Genomic DNA, 16098 nt, shown 5'->3' with positions numbered 1-16098 from the left:
ACATTTGAGTTTCTATGTCTAATTACAAATTTTTTCAACTGTAGTCATGAAAGCTAATCATTGTGACAATAGTCTTCTGGAAATTATACTGCAGAAGCAAAAAATGCAGGCAATTTATTGCTTGCTATGGTTCATCAAATTCAGACTTCTTATGCGTAACTTGGTCACATTTATTTGTGCTCCACAGGGGTGTAACTCCAAAAGGGAAAGCCAGACCCAGAATGTGTTTCACAAAAAAATGTCGTTACCTTGGCAACTAATACGGTGCTAAATGTTCCAATAGGTAGAATATCACACAACTTTGAAACACATAATTCTTGCTGTAGAAAATGTATGCATCCTGAACTCCTATAATAAAAGTGAATGCAGTAGATGCTCCTTTATATTGCACCCTAGAATTTGTCTTGCCAACAGAAAGCTGCCTCCCATTTCTCTGCCCTTCTGCCATTTAATAGGATTTTTCCCAATGCATTCTTTAGATAGTGTATTGGACTTTTCTCTCCCTCTAGCTATTTCTTCCTGTTCCTTCATTTTCTGTTTCTGAGGTTCTTGTTCCACCTATTTCTCACTCTTTTTGTCCACGTGCATCTCACTTTCTCTCCTTTTTCATCTGAGGTGAGGAAATTCCTAGGAAAAAACTTTCCCTTTGAATTTCAGTTCCCCTCTGCTGCCCTACCAATAATTTAGCTTAAAGAGGAATTTTCAGTGCCAGCATATGATCTAGGTTCACAGAGGCCAGCTGGGACCAGTTTGTTGGCCCAGAATCCTATCTTACAGTGCTTGCTGACCACTCTGAGTTCAGAACCTGATCTCTGCCAGGCACTGTGGCTCAAAGTGATTATTGGAAAACAGATGACACAAGGAATGCAATAGATTAATTAAATTCTGTGAATAGGAATAGGGATCAGTATTACCAGTGATGAAACTTTTCAGAAATAAAAAGAGAGACTGGAGAAGATATAGCTACTTTAGAAGGTATATATTCTATATTTAGAATCAGGGGGTGCAAGCAAAGACTAAGGAGAGAGCTACTAAGGTGGATCTTTTTTTGGTACTCGCTGTCTTTTAGGCCTCTAATATTAAGTTTTCAGTTGCCTCAGTTATGAAGACCTAAGTCTTCATACTGTGACAGTATGTTTCATTCATTTCACACAACTTTGCAAAAATGTAGTTGAACTTGAGACAGGAGTTATTGTATTTTATGTAATAACAATTTCTATTAGCTATTAAAATACACTTTTTCTATTTTAAAGATTTTTTTTGTCAATTAATTTGTCAACTTCAGCATATATATACATTATTTTTTCCATTATTTGTAGGATATGTTTTTTTATTTGGCTGTAGATTTGTTTTCTTCCCCTCTTCACACTGTTTATTTTCCACTTTTCTTTTTCTTACCATAGTTTCAAAAGTGTTGCAAGTTTCTTTTTTATGTTTTTTACACTCAGCATTATGATTCATAAAACTGATTTTTAAGGAAGCATTACAAAATACAGATTTAATTCAAATTTTTTTTAGTGTTTGAGATTTTTGTGAAAACGCACACACAAAGGCATCTAGGCAGCTTCTTAAATAAATTCATTTTAACTTCTGTCTTTGATTTAGGATTAATGTTTTTTTGAACTTCTTAATGTAGAATACTTTTCTGATTCAAAGCCCAAGCCAAGGTCGAGATCCTTTTAGTCTTTTATAATCTTTGGCTGTAGTTCAAACTTTGATTTTCTTAAGTACAGTTAAGATTGCAAAGTTTTAAGTAAAGATAATTGAAACATTTAGAACATTAAGCAATGAGTATCACATTGTAGCATTTTTAGAGCTGAATATAATTTATTTAACATTTTCTATTTCTATTTCCCTATAGATTTCAGATTCTCCTTCATTAGCCATAACTAGAATGAGGGAATTAAGATGTTGTAAAAACCAGATTTTTTTTTTTTTTTCTATCTGTAGCAGTGCCCTGATATTTCAGTAATATCACCAATGAATGAGTGGAGTTTCAAGACAAACTGAACTATCCCTCTTTGAAAAGCAAATTTGTAAAATAGCCTTTTGCAACAGAAAACATTGGATAGCAGTTTGGAATGTGAAAAAAAAATTGAGTTTCCTCATCTCCTGTCAGGAAACAGATACATCCCAGGAGCCTGAAAGATGAAATTGGGAATTTTGCTTTTTGCAAAAGCAGTGTATGTATGGACATCAAAGTTCATTAAATGCTTAAATAAAATAGTAAGTATCCAAGGGAATTAAAAAAAACCACCTAGACAGCTACCAGTCATTTAAATCTGTTCTTTGAAAAGTTTGCATGATAATGGCTAAGCACTGTAACTGTAAGTCCTTCATAAAAGGCTATGACTAAAATTGTACTCTAAATGTAAATTTAAGCTTGAGACCATATATATGCAGTGAAGTGAAATCATATATATGTAATGAGGTTGAATATTGTCTACTGTGGAACAGACTTCCTAGAGTGGGTGTGGAGTTTCCAACTTGGAGATATTCAAAAGGCATCTGGAGATAGTCCTCAGCAACCTGCTCTAGGTGGTCTTACTTCAGCAGCAGGGCTGGACTAGATGATTTCCTTAGGTTCCCTCCAACCTGAGCAACTTGGTGGTTCTGTGAATTAGGGAAAAGATGTTAAATTCTACAAAGGTTTAAAGATTTTTAGGGTTAACAGTAAAATCACAGGTAGCTAAAACACCATACTAGAAACTGAATTTGCCATTTGTTTCCTTTAAATTTTTTTTTATATGTATTTTTAAAGACAGAAATTAAAAAAATCGGTCACCAGCAACACAAGTGGGTGTTGCTTTTTGTGGGAACCACAGAATGACGGTAATTCAGACTGAAGATTTTAAACAAAGTGTCAGATCTTGTAGCATTATGACATTCCTTTTCCTAGTCGTTGCTGCATTATGTTTTAAACATGTAACTGCATTTCCTTTAGAAATTAGTCTACTGGTCATAAAAGCTACAAAGACAGTTGAATCATATTCACTAATACTAACTGACAACTGATGTAGTGAATGAAGCAATTTATCTTCTGATTAAATTGAAAGTTTGTAAAATCTTTAAAGAATTCAAAAAGGCCAAAAACCAGCAGCATAATAACTTAAGGGACTTCAATTCATATTTATAAACTCTATTCATTGATTCTGCTCTCTTTTCTAAACACAAACGGGGTGAAATAGGTACAATTAATCAAATTTTTGTTCCTTTGTTTCACTGAGCATTTAGCTGTTTAAGTTTTTAAGGAGTGGACACGAATGAAATTTTGTTTGAGTGTATTTGAGAAAGAAGATTCAATGTGTATTTCTTTGCCCGTTTCGCAAGCTACATGCCTTTGTGAAAATTAAACTTAAAATTTAGCTTTAGTTTGATTACTTTGCATTTCATTAAAATGAAGAAAAGAAAAAATGCTCACTTTGTTTTACAATTTTCACTTTCTAACAAGAAAACTTGGCTTATTTGTCATTGTAATGTGGCAACATTTTATTAAAATTAGCAAGATAGAAAAGAGTCCATGAAGAAATATCAGAACCATTCTGAAATTGAAAATTTCATGTATTCATCAATGCCAAAATTAAAAAGGTATTTTATTAAATCACATGCATTTAAGGTCATTTAGACAACTTAATGTGCCAAATGTAATTTCTATATTAGTTACCAAAGAAAGCTTTTTGGTTTTGCCACAGTGATTGCAAGAGGTGTTCATAAATTATTTTTGTCTACAAGGTTTTCATCATTTACCACCTTGCAATGTAGCAAATATAGATTCATACTATATCAAAGCTACTTTTAAGTCGACAGATGCAGACTGAACTTAGTAGCACACTTGTTTTTATTCTAAACATATTAAATAGAAAGCTGAAATGGCCAAGGCAGTTTTCAGCAGACTAGAATACATTGATTGAGAATTGGGGGTTGGAACTTGATGATCTTAAGGTCCTTTCCAACCCTAACTATTCTATGATTCTATGTTAATTTGGAATATCTGTGATATCTGTGTCAAACTAATGAATTAATGCAATAAGAATCATAGTGGTAATACCTGCACATGGGGGAGCATGTTGTATGAAGTCAATAGAGAGGAAAAGATGTGAATTCTAAACTGTAAATTGTGTGAGCGAAAATATGCAATCCTTTGATTTTAACTTTATCAGTACTTATATTTGCTATTTTAATTTCTTCATTTTTACATTCTGTTTGACTGTCAACTTATTAAAAACCTTTATTTAAACAGAAGTTTTGCAAAGTATGCTTTTGCACATTAATTGGTGTGGGCTAACTAATCAAAGCCTGAATCTAATTCAATGGAATTAGATATTTGACACATCCAAACTGAGATCTTCATCTTTTTGTTTCTTTGTGTTCTTCCTTTAATTAACAATGTTATTGTATTCTGTCTATAAAGGCATTGTGTTGTTACTGTGATTTATGAATGTGATGTTATTTGGCTTGATAAGAACTGTTACCATTTTATTCAGTCTGTTACTCAGACTGAGAAAAAAAAAGCTCAGCTGCTTATTCCCAGTGCTACTAGAACATTGCACTTCTGATGTACCAACAATGTCCTTTAGTTTGGATTACACATTCTCTTTCTGTAATTTTTTTTTTTCCTGAGACCATAACTTATGTGTGTTGAAACCTTTAACGTCTGTATACATTGGAGGATTAAACTACCCACCACTATTCAGAAAAATGGCTTGGCAAAAAGAATTGGTAGTGCATGCATTGTTTAGTGAACTTCGCAATATTGCCTTCACTCTGGTACTTGTCTTGGAAAAGGATATTTACACTGTCTCCTTTTTTTTTTTTAATGTTTTTTTTATTTTTAAGAGACAATGTGAGGCATTATGTTTATTGTTTTCAAAATTGCTCAAACTTGGGAAACAGCCACAACAGACTTGTAATGCTGAACTCAAAATGACAAAAAAACCCCACAAAACAACACAAACAAAACACAAAGCATTACTATATCCTCACAACAGTAAGGCAAACCAATAAGTCCAAGAGTTCCTGTATCTGTCAAAGTCTATCTGAATATTTCTATAAGCTGGTAGATGATCACATACATGGGTTTTAGGAAGTACTTCATATGGAAATTGCTTATTTTAAGTTAATACCAGGGAAAATCTGGAAAGTAATCTCTTTATGTTTACATTTAAAGATAATAAAGTTGTAAGTGTTTAAGAGCGTGGAGGTAAAGATATGAATAAGGGGGAGGGGTTGTGTGTGTATAGATTTCTAGACAGTCCTAAGTATATTATCAAAAAATACCTAGATGGCATTACTGATCTGAGTGAGCAGATTATTCCTTCCCAGCACATCCAGCATCAATTGATACAGTTGATTGCTATTAAACAGTTTGTATGATTAGAGAAGAACAGAGCCACTGTCATGGAAGTACATCTTATCATCAATTCTATTAATTCTAATCCTATTCTATGATTCCGTCTATCACATATTGCTGTATTGCATCAACTACTTAACAAGATATACCAAGTTACTGTAGTATAGTTTGGGCAAGACACACATGCAATACGCCCTCGAGTTAAATGAAAAAGATTTTCTTCTTGTATTCTAAAGTATAGCTGATAACCACAAAACATTCCAGACCTCTGCACTGGAAATATCTGGAATTCTTCATGGTACAAGATGCTTTATAATTTCTGACTTATATTTGTCAATTAAAAAAAAGGAGAAAATTAAATGAAGGCCTTTGTTAGCATACCTTAAGTCTGATTTATTCTGTCATTCTGAGAGATTCAAGTGCACCCTCGTTCCCTGCTTATTAAAGCATTTTCTGAGCATTCAGCTTGAGGAAAGAATAAGGGTAATGATATACCACACAGGTAAAGAATATTGGTAAATTGTGAGGCACATCCCTCTGCCTACTGCTCAAACAGACCTAGCTCAAGTGATGTTTTCTTTATTTAGTGCAATAACTAAGACAAGAAGGGATAAAAACCTCAGCAATGGGTAAGAGAAAAAATATAGAAATTTTGGGATGTTTTGTGGAGCACATGATTTTTCTCTGCAAACAGCAGCTAAATATTTGGGATTTACAAATCATGATTTTGTTGTAAGAATGAGAGGCTGAACTATTGCAATGAAATATTATTTATTATACAAAGTTTTCATCAGTCTGTGAATAAGTATTCAGTGAAATAGAAGTCTAGTTTTCATTATTTCCACAACAATTTTATGTAATGCCATTTTTTTATACTTAGAGTGGCTCTGATTTTATTGAACTGTTGGTTACTTCTCAATAATAACTTTTTTCAAATACAAAGTTACACAAATTTACACAAAAAGCCTGTAGCAGGGAGAACAAACAAGAGGAACTGGAGATATGTGCACATCTACGAGGGTATGATATCATTGGTATCACAGAAACATGGTGGGATGGCTCCTACAACTGGAGTGTTGGAATGGAAGGTTACAGGCTCCTTAGAAAAGACAGGCCGTGCAGGCAGGGAGGGGGAGCTGCTATTTATGTTAGGGATAGGCTGGAGAGTATAGAACCCCGTCTGGAGACTGGTGACCAGTCAACAGAGAGTTTGTGGGTCAGGGTTAAAGGCAGAACAGTGATGCGAGACATTACTGTGGGGATCTGTTGCAGACTGCCTGATCAAGAGGACACTGGATGAAACACTCTATAGACAGATAGGAACAGCCTCACACTCACAGGCCCTTGTCCTCATGGGAGACTTCAACCACTCTGATATCCGTTGGGAGGACAGTATGGCCTGGCACAAGCAATCCAGGAGGTTCCTCGATTGCGTGGAAGACAACTTCCTTCTGCAAGTAATAGAGGAGCCGACAAGGACGAGTGCCATGTTTGACTTCATGCTCACCAACAGGGAAGGGCTGGTTGGAAATGTGACGCTCCAGGGCAGCCTTGGTTGCAGCGATCATGAGATGGTCAAATTCAAGAACCTCAGGACAGTGAGAAGAGCGTGTAGCAAGCTCACTGCCCTGGACTTCAAGAGAGCAGACTTTGGCCTCTTCAGGAGCCTGCTTAGTAAGGTTCCATGGGATATAGCCCCAGAGGGAAAGGGGGCCCAAGACTGTTGGTTGATATTCAAGGATCACCTGCTAAAAGCTCAGGACTGTTGCATCCCAGCTAGAAGGAAGTTCAGCAGGAGGGCCAGGAGACCTCCTTGGATGGATAAGGAGCTGCTGAGGAAACTTCAAGGAAAAAAAGAGGCTTATAAAAGGTGGAAACAAGGACAGGTGGCCTGGGAAGAATACAGGGATGTTGTCTGGGAAGCTAGGGACCAGGTTAGGAAAGCTAAGGCCCAGTTAGAATTAAACTTGGCTAGGGATGTGAAAGGTAACAGGAAGGGGTTCTATAGTTACATTGCAAATAAATGAAAAACAAGGGAAAATGTAGGCCCTCTCCGGAAGCTATCAGGTGAAGTGGCTACCGTGGATTTGGAGAAGGCTGAGGTTCTCAATGACTTCTTTGCCTCAGTCTTCACTGACAAGTGCTCTGACCACACCACCCAAGTCTTGGAAGGCAGACGCAGGGACTGTGAGAATGAAGACCCTAGGCCCACTGTAGGAGAGGATCTGGCTCAAGACCATCTTAAGAACCTGAACAGGCACAAGTCCATGAGACCTGGTGGAATCCATCTCTTGGTCCTGAAGGAGCTGGAGAATGAAGTTGCTAAGCCACTGTCCATCATATTTCAATAGTCATGTGTCCTGGGTTCAGCAGCAGTAGTCAGTTTTTCTCCTTCTTAGTAGCTTTTGCAGCACTGTGTTTTTGACTTTCGGCTCGGGAATGGAGCTGATAACAGCGATGTTTAGACTGACCAAGGACTTTGTGAGTCTCATGCTCTGCCAGGGAGGAGGAGAAGCCAGGAGGAAGCAGGGACAGGACACTTGACCCAAACTAGCCAAAGAGGTATTCCATACCATAGCACGTCATGCCCAGGATGTAGAACTGAGAGTCCCGGGAAGGGCTGGATCATGGCAGGGTGGGGGTGAGGTACTGGTTGGTGAGCGGTTGTATTCTCTTGCTTGTTATTTCCTTTATCATTATTACTATTAGTGGTAGCAGTAGTGATTTGTGTTATACCTTAGTTATTAAACTGTTCTTATCTCAACCCGTGGGAGTTGCATTCTTTTGATTCTCCTCCCCGTCCCTCCAGGAGCGGAGGGAAGAAAGGTGGGGGGGGGGAAGTGGACTTCGTGGTTCTGATTTACGGCCTGGGCTTAAACCACGACAGTTCTTTTTTGGCGCCCAACGTGGGGCCCGAAGGGTTGAGATAACGACAGATCTGACCGGAGTGTGTCTAATCGTATTTGTGATAAGCATTCAGTGTTTTAGATTAATAGTCACTCGTCACAATGCTGATTTATTGGCTCTCAAAGTTGTTGTTTTTGATCTCACAGTCTCAATATGCCGTAGGTTACTTAGAGCCGGTATTTGCTGTGTTGGTGTTTTTCAAGTGTGGGGCTTGGGCTAAGGTTGTTGTCTCGTTGTATTTTGTAGCAATGACTTGTAATACAATAGAAGGATTGATCATGAAACTGATCTGGCTTGTGTTCCCAGTGTGGTCACCACCTTTATACTTTGGGAGGTATATAATACAAATGCTTAGCAACTATACATCTTTTTTCTCCTTCCTGGGTGGTCAACCTATGAAGGAGACATTCTTTTACCCTCCCAGTGCCCCTCCCAGACCGTTTACAGCATCGTTTGAGAGTTTTGAAATTTTTGAGTGGCCTTTTAATATTGTTGAGACCTGTTTGCTGATTGTGATGGGGGTCACCATGTTGGCACGCATACAGAGTGTGTTTTGTCCACAACCATTACGTCTGATCTCAAGAGTTAAGCAGAGTCGGGTTTGGGTCTTGTCTGGGGTTAGACGACAAAATAGGGGGACCGAGAGATTTTCCCCGAGGCTGGACAGCCATGAGTGGCAAGGTGTGTGGGATAGTATGGGCAAGTACCTAGGTCAGTGGGCCCCTCCAGTGTTTTGGAATTTCACCACAGTGATGACTGCAGCTAAACCAGAGGACCAATTCGTACCAATATAGATTGCCCCTCTACGCAAGAGAAAAAGCAAAAAAGAGGCAAGAAGGGTGAAGCGAGATGAAGAAACAATGTATTCACCACTCAGGACAGCATCTGGTCAGGAGTCATCATCACATGACGAAGAAGAAGAAGAGGTGACTTCTCGACCTCGGACCTCAACCGAGCTACGGAATATGCGAAAAGATTTTACCCGTCAACCAGGGGAGCACATCATCACCTGGTTGCTGCGATGCTGGGACAATGGGGCCGATGGTCACGAACTAGGAGGTACGGAAGCCAAGCAGCTGGGATCACTTGCTAGAGAAGGGGGAATTGACAAAGCAATTGCAAGAGAGAAAAAGTCCCTCAGTCTTTGGAGGCGGCTCTTGGCAGCTGTGAAAGAAAGATTTCCATACAAGGACGATGTTATGAGTCGTTCGGCCAAGTGGACTACTTTAGACAAAGGCATCCAGTCTCTGAGGGAATCAGCCATCGTAGAGATGATTTATCACATCAAACCGAATAACGGAGATATACCCATAGACCCAGATGAAGTCGAATGTACACGACCCATGTGGCGAAAACTTACACGGAATGCACCGTCATCATATGCCCATTCATTGGCAACAGTAACCTGGGGTGACATAGTAACACCAACAGTGGATGAAATGATTCATAAACTCCGAGAGTTCGAAGACAATCTCACCCCTTCCATCATCTCAGCTGTGGAAAAACTGTCCCAGGATGTCAAACAATTGAGGGACGATCTATCTGATTTATCCAGCTCCTCACGTGTACCAACACAGGTCTCAGCTGTTAACAAAAGACGTCCTATTGTTCGAGACAGAAGATATAGAAGGCAAACACCACGGGCCACCCTATGGTTTTACCTGCAGGATCATGGAGAAGACATGACGAAGTGGGATGGAAAACCTACTTCAGCTTTGGAGGAACGGGTGCATGAATTGAAAATAGGAACAAGGGTCAAGACTAATCATCCCATGAGAGCTGCGGCTTCAGTCTCTGGTGAGCAGGTTCCCAGATGGAGCGGAAGAGCTGATTTTACTCCAGGTCCTATGATAACGAAGAATAATCCCTTTCAATACGACTTAGGTGTCCAACGTTGTGATGACTGTTAGAGGGACCCTGCCTCCAGCCAGGTGGAGGTAGGGGATAATCGGATTTACTGGACTGTGTGGGTCAGATGGCCTGGCACATCAGTCCCACAGAAGTATAAAGCTCTCGTAGATACCGGTGCACAGTGTACCCTGATGCCGTCAAGCTGTCAAGGGGTGGAACCCATCTATATCTCTGGAGTGACAGGAGGTTCCCAAGAGTTGACTGTACTGGAGGCTGAGATCAGCCTGACTGGAAGGAAATGGCAAAAGCACCCCATTGTGACTGGTCCAGAGGCTCCATGCATCCTCGGCATAGATTACCTCAGGAGAGGGTACTTCAAAGACCCAAAAGGGTACCGATGGGCTTTTGGTATTGCTGCTTTGGAGACTGAGGAAAATGAGCAGCTGTCCACCTTGCCTGGTCTCTCAGAGGATCCTTCTGTTGTGGGGTTGCTGAAGGTCGAAGAACAACAAGTGCCAATCGCGACCACAACAGTGCACCGGCGGCAATATCGCACCAATCGAGACTCCCTGATTCCCATCCATAAGCTGATCCGTAGTCTGGAGAGTCAGGGAGTGATCAGCAGGACCCGCTCACCCTTTAATAGCCCCATGTGGCCAGTGCGAAAGTCTAACGGAGAGTGGAGACTAACAGTAGACTATCGTGGCCTGAATGAAGTCACACCACCATTGAGTGCTGCTGTACCGGACATGCTAGACCTTCAGTATGAACTGGAGTCAAAGGCAGCCAAGTGGTATGCCACGATTGATATTGCCAATGCATTCTTCTCAATTCCTTTGGCAGCAGAGTGTAGGCCACAGTTTGCTTTTACTTGGAGGGGCGTCCAGTACACTTGGAACCGACTGCCCCAGGGGTGGAAACACAGCCCTACCATTTGCCATGGACTGATCCAGAATGCACTGGAACAGGGGCAAGCTCCAGAACACCTGCAGTACATTGATGACATTATTGTGTGGGGTGATACAGCGGAAGAAGTCTTTGAGAAAGGGAGGGAAATAATCCAAATCCTGCTGAAAGCTGGTTTTGCCATAAAACGGAGTAAGGTCAAGGGACCTGCACAGGAGATTCAGTTTTTGGGAATAAAATGGCAAGATGGACGTCGCCAGATCCCTACAGATGTGATCAACAAAATAACAGCAATGTCTCCACCAACTAATAAGAAAGAAACACAAGCTTTCTTGGGTGCTGTGGGGTTCTGGAGAATGCACATCCCAAATTACAGTTCGATTGTAAGCCCTCTCTATCATGTGACCCGGAAGAAGAACGATTTTAAATGGGGCCCTGAGCAACAACAAGCCTTTGAGCAAATTAAACGTGAGATAGTTCATGCAGTAGCTCTTGGACCAGTCCGGAACGGGCCAGATGTAAAAAATGTACTGTACACCGCAGCCGGGGAGAATGGTCCTACCTGGAGCCTCTGGCAGAAAGCTCCAGGGGAGACTCGAGGTCGACCCCTCGGCTTTTGGAGTCGGGGATACAAAGGATCTGAGGCCAGCTATACCCCACCTGAGAAAGAGATACTGGCAGCCTATGAAGGGGTTTGAGCTGCTTCGGAGGTGATTGGCACTGAAGCACAGCTCCTCCTGGCACCCCGGTTGCCCGTTCTGGGCTGGATGTTCAAAGGCAGGGTCTCCTCTACACATCATGCAACCGATGCGACATGGAGTAAATGGGCTGCACTAATTACACAACGAGCTCGAATAGGAAATCCCAGTCGTCCAGGCATTCTAGAAGTCATCATAGACTGGCCAGAGGGCAAAGATTTTGGAATGTCACCAGAGGAGGAGATGATGCGTGCTGAAGAGGCCCCACCATATAATAAACTGTCAGAAAGTGAAAAGCAGTATGCCTTGTTTACTGATGGGTCCTGCCGTATTGTGGGAAAGCATCGGAGATGGAAGGCAGCTGTATGGAGTCCTCAAAGACAAGTTGCAGAAACTGCTGAAGGGGAGGGTGAATCGAGTCAGTTTGCCGAGGTGAAAGCCATCCAGCTGGCCTTGGACATTGCTGAACGAGAAAAGTGGCCAGTACTTTATCTCTATACTGACTCATGGATGGTGGCAAATGCCCTGTGGGGGTGGTTGCAGCAATGGAAGCAGAGCAACTGGCAACGCAGAGGTAAACCCATCTGGGCTGCTGCACTGTGGCAAGATATCGCTGCCCGGGTGCAGAACCTGGTGGTGAAGGTACGCCATGTAGACGCCCATGTACCCAAGAGTCGGGCCACTGAGGAACACCAGAACAACCAACAAGTGGATAAAGCTGCTAAGATTGAAGTGGCTCAGATGGACTTAGATTGGCAACATAAAGGTGAATTATTTTTGGCTCGGTGGGCCCATGACACTTCAGGCCATCAGGGCAGAGATGCAACATACAGATGGGCCCGTGATCGAGGGGTGGACTTAACAATGGACACTATTGCCCAGGTTATTCATGAGTGTGAAACATGTGCTGCAATTAAACAAGCCAAACGGTTAAAGCCTCTTTGGTATGGAGGACGATGGCTGAAGTACAAATATGGGGAGGCCTGGCAGATTGATTATATCACACTCCCACCAACCCGCCACGGCAAGCGCCATGTGCTTACCATGGTGGAAGCAACCACCGGATGGCTGGAAACATACGCTGTGCCCCACGCCACTGCCCGGAACACTATCCTGGGCCTTGAGAACCAGATTTTGTGGCGACATGGCACCCCAGAAAGAATTGAATCAGACAATGGGACTCATTTCCGGAATAACCTTATAGACACTTGGGCCAAAGAGCATGGCATTGAGTGGGTATATCACATCCCCTACCATGCACCAGCCTCTGGGAAAATCGAACGGTATAATGGGCTGTTAAAAACTACACTGAGAGCAATGGGCGGGGGAACTTTCAAGCATTGGGATACACACTTACCAAAGGCCACCTGGTTGGTCAACACCAGAGGATCTGCCAACAGGGCTGGCCCAGCCCAGTCGGAACTTTTACATATTGTAGAGGGGGACAAAGTTCCTGTGGTGCACATGAAGAATTTGCTGGGGAAGACAGTCTGGGTTATTCCTGCTTCAGGTAAAGGCAAACCCACTCGTGGGATTGCTTTTGCTCAGGGACCTGGATATACTTGATGGGTAATGCGGGAAGATGGGGAAGTCCGATGCGTACCTCAAGGGGATTTGATTTTAGGGGAAAACAGACAATGAACTCAATTGTACGCTGTTGCCTGCTATAGCCATCAACTAGAAGTCTGCAGGGCACCAGCGACTGGCCCTGACTTCCCTCCGACCATCATCCCAACAGAGAATGAACTTTGATAGAACCGGATGAGTTCTACAGTGAAGGAACGATCAGCATCAGCAGACAACGATCCAACACTGCACACAGCCTCTCCTGCCCTGAAAGACTGTTACAAGAGATGGAGCCCAACATCATGAACCGAACGGACTCAGTAGCTTTATAGGAATTGGTCCGTGCACTAAGATAACAGTGCACTGAAATGAGAGTGAGGGTATATGGAAAATGTGGGATCTGAGCATGACGTGAATGGTATGGAATAAGGGGTGGATACTGTCCTGGGTTCAGCAGTAGCAGTCAGTTTTTCTCCTTTTTAGTAGCTGTTGCAGCACTGTGTTTTTGACTTTCAGCCTCGGAACAAAGCTGATAACAACTGATGTTTAGACTGACCAAAGACTTTGTGAGTCTCATGCTCTGCCAGGGAGGAGGAGGGGCCGGGAGGAAGCAGGGACAGGACGCCTGACCCAAACTAGCCAAAGAGGTATTCCATACCATAGCACGTCATGCCCAGGATGTAGAATGGAGAGCCCCCGGAAGGGGTTGATGATGGCAGGGTGGGGGTGAGGTACTGGTTGGTGAGCGGTTGTATTCTCTTGCTTGTTATTTCCTTTATCATTATTACTATTAGTGGTAGCAGTAGTGATTTGTGTTATACCTTAGTTATTAAACTGTTCTTATCTCAACCCGTGGGAGTTGCATTCTTTTGATTCTCCTCCCCGTCCCTCCAGGAGCGGAGGGAAGAAAGGTGGAGGGGGGAAGTGGACTTTGTGGTTCTGATTTACGGCCTGGGCTTAAACCACGACATCATGGCAGTCAGGTGAAATTCCTGACAACTGGAAAAAGGGTAATATAACTCCCATTTTCAAGAAGGGGAAAATGGAAGACCGAGAGAACTACAGACCAGTGAGTCTCTCTTACGTAATCTTGGAGCAGATTGTCCTGGAAGACATGCTAAGGCACATGAAAAACAAGGAGGTGCTTAGAGAAAGCCAGAATGGCTTCACTAAAGGGAAATCCTGCTTGACCCATTTGGTGACCTTCTATGACGGGGCTAAGGAACTGATGGACAGTGGTAGAGCAGTTGATATCTACCTGAACATACACAAAGCGTTTGACACTGTCCCACATAGAATTATAATATAGTTAGGGTTGGAAAGGACCTTAAGATCATCTAGTTCCAAACCCCCTGCCATGGGCAGGGACACCTCACACTAAGCCATGCCACCCAAGGCCTCATTGAACCTGGCCTTGAACACCGCCAAGGATGGAGCATTCACAACTTCCCTGGGCAACCCATTCCAGTGCCTCACCACCCTCTCAGTAAAGAATTTCTTCCTTATATCTAATCTAAACTTTCCCTGTTGAAGTTTGAATCCATTACCCCTTGTCCTGTCACTACAGTCCCTGATGACTAGTCCCTACCCAGCATCCTTGTAGGCCCCCTTCAGACACTGGAAGGCTGCTAGGAGGTCTCCACGCAGCCTTCTCTTCTCCAGGCTGAACAGCCCCAACTCTCTCAGTTTCTCTTCATACAGGAGGTGCTCCAGTCCCCTGATCCTCGTGGCCCTCCTCTGGACTTGTTCCAACAGTTCCATGTCCTTTTTATGTTGAGAACACGAGAACTGTACACAATACTCCAAATGAGGTCTCATGAGAGCAGAGTAGAGGAGCAGGATCACCTCCTTCAACCTGCTGGTCACTCTCCTTTTGATGCAGCGCAGGATACGGTTGGCTTTCTGGGCTGCGAGGGCACACTGCCGGCTCATGTTCATTTTGTCATCAACCAACACCCCCAAGTCGTTCTCCACAGGGCTGCTCTGAATCTCTTCTCTGCCCAACCTGTAGCTGTGCCTGGCATTGCTCCGACCCAGGTGTAGGACCTTGCACTTGGCATGGTTAAATTCATAAGGTTGGCATCAGCCCATCTCACAAGCGTGTCGAGGTCTCTGTGGATGGCATCCCTTCCCTCCAGCTTATCAACCGAACCACACAGCTTGGTGTCATTGGCAAACTTGCTGAGGGCGCACTCAATCCCACTGTCCATGTCACTGAAAAAGATATTGAACAAGAGTGGTCCCAACACGGATCCCTGAGGGACACCACTCGTTACCGATCTCCAGCCTGACATAGAGCCATTGACCACAACTCTTTGAGTGCAGCCATCTAGCCGGTTCTTTATCCACCGAGTGGTCCACCCATCAAATTGATGTCTCTCCAATTTAGAGACAAGGATGTCATGTGGGACAGTGTCGAACGCTTTGCACAAGTCCAGGTAGATGACGTCAACTGCTCTGCCCCTGTCCATCAGTTTCGTAGCCCCATCATAGAAGGCCACCAAATTGATGAGGCAGGATTTCCCCTTGGTGAAGTCATGCTGGCTGTCACCAGCCACCTCCTTGTTTTTCATGTGCCTTAGCGTGCCTTCCAGGAGAATCTGCTCCAAGAGTAAGGAAGAGAGACTGACTGGTCTGCAGTTCGAGGCCAGGTTGGACAGAGCCTTGGGTGACATGGTTTAGTGTGAGATGTCCCTGCCCATGGCAGGGCAGTTGGAACTAGATGATCTTAAGGTCCTTTCCAACACCAACTATTCTATGATTCTCAATTAAAACTTTGATTTAGCAGACCATGCACAGCGAGAGACTTTAAGATTTGAT

The sequence above is a fragment of the Psittacula echo genome (assembly GCF_963264785.1).
Source record: "Psittacula echo genome assembly, chromosome: 1".
In the NCBI taxonomy this organism is placed as follows: Eukaryota; Metazoa; Chordata; class Aves; order Psittaciformes; family Psittacidae; genus Psittacula; species Psittacula echo.
Note: the sequence above shows the minus strand (reverse complement) of the source record.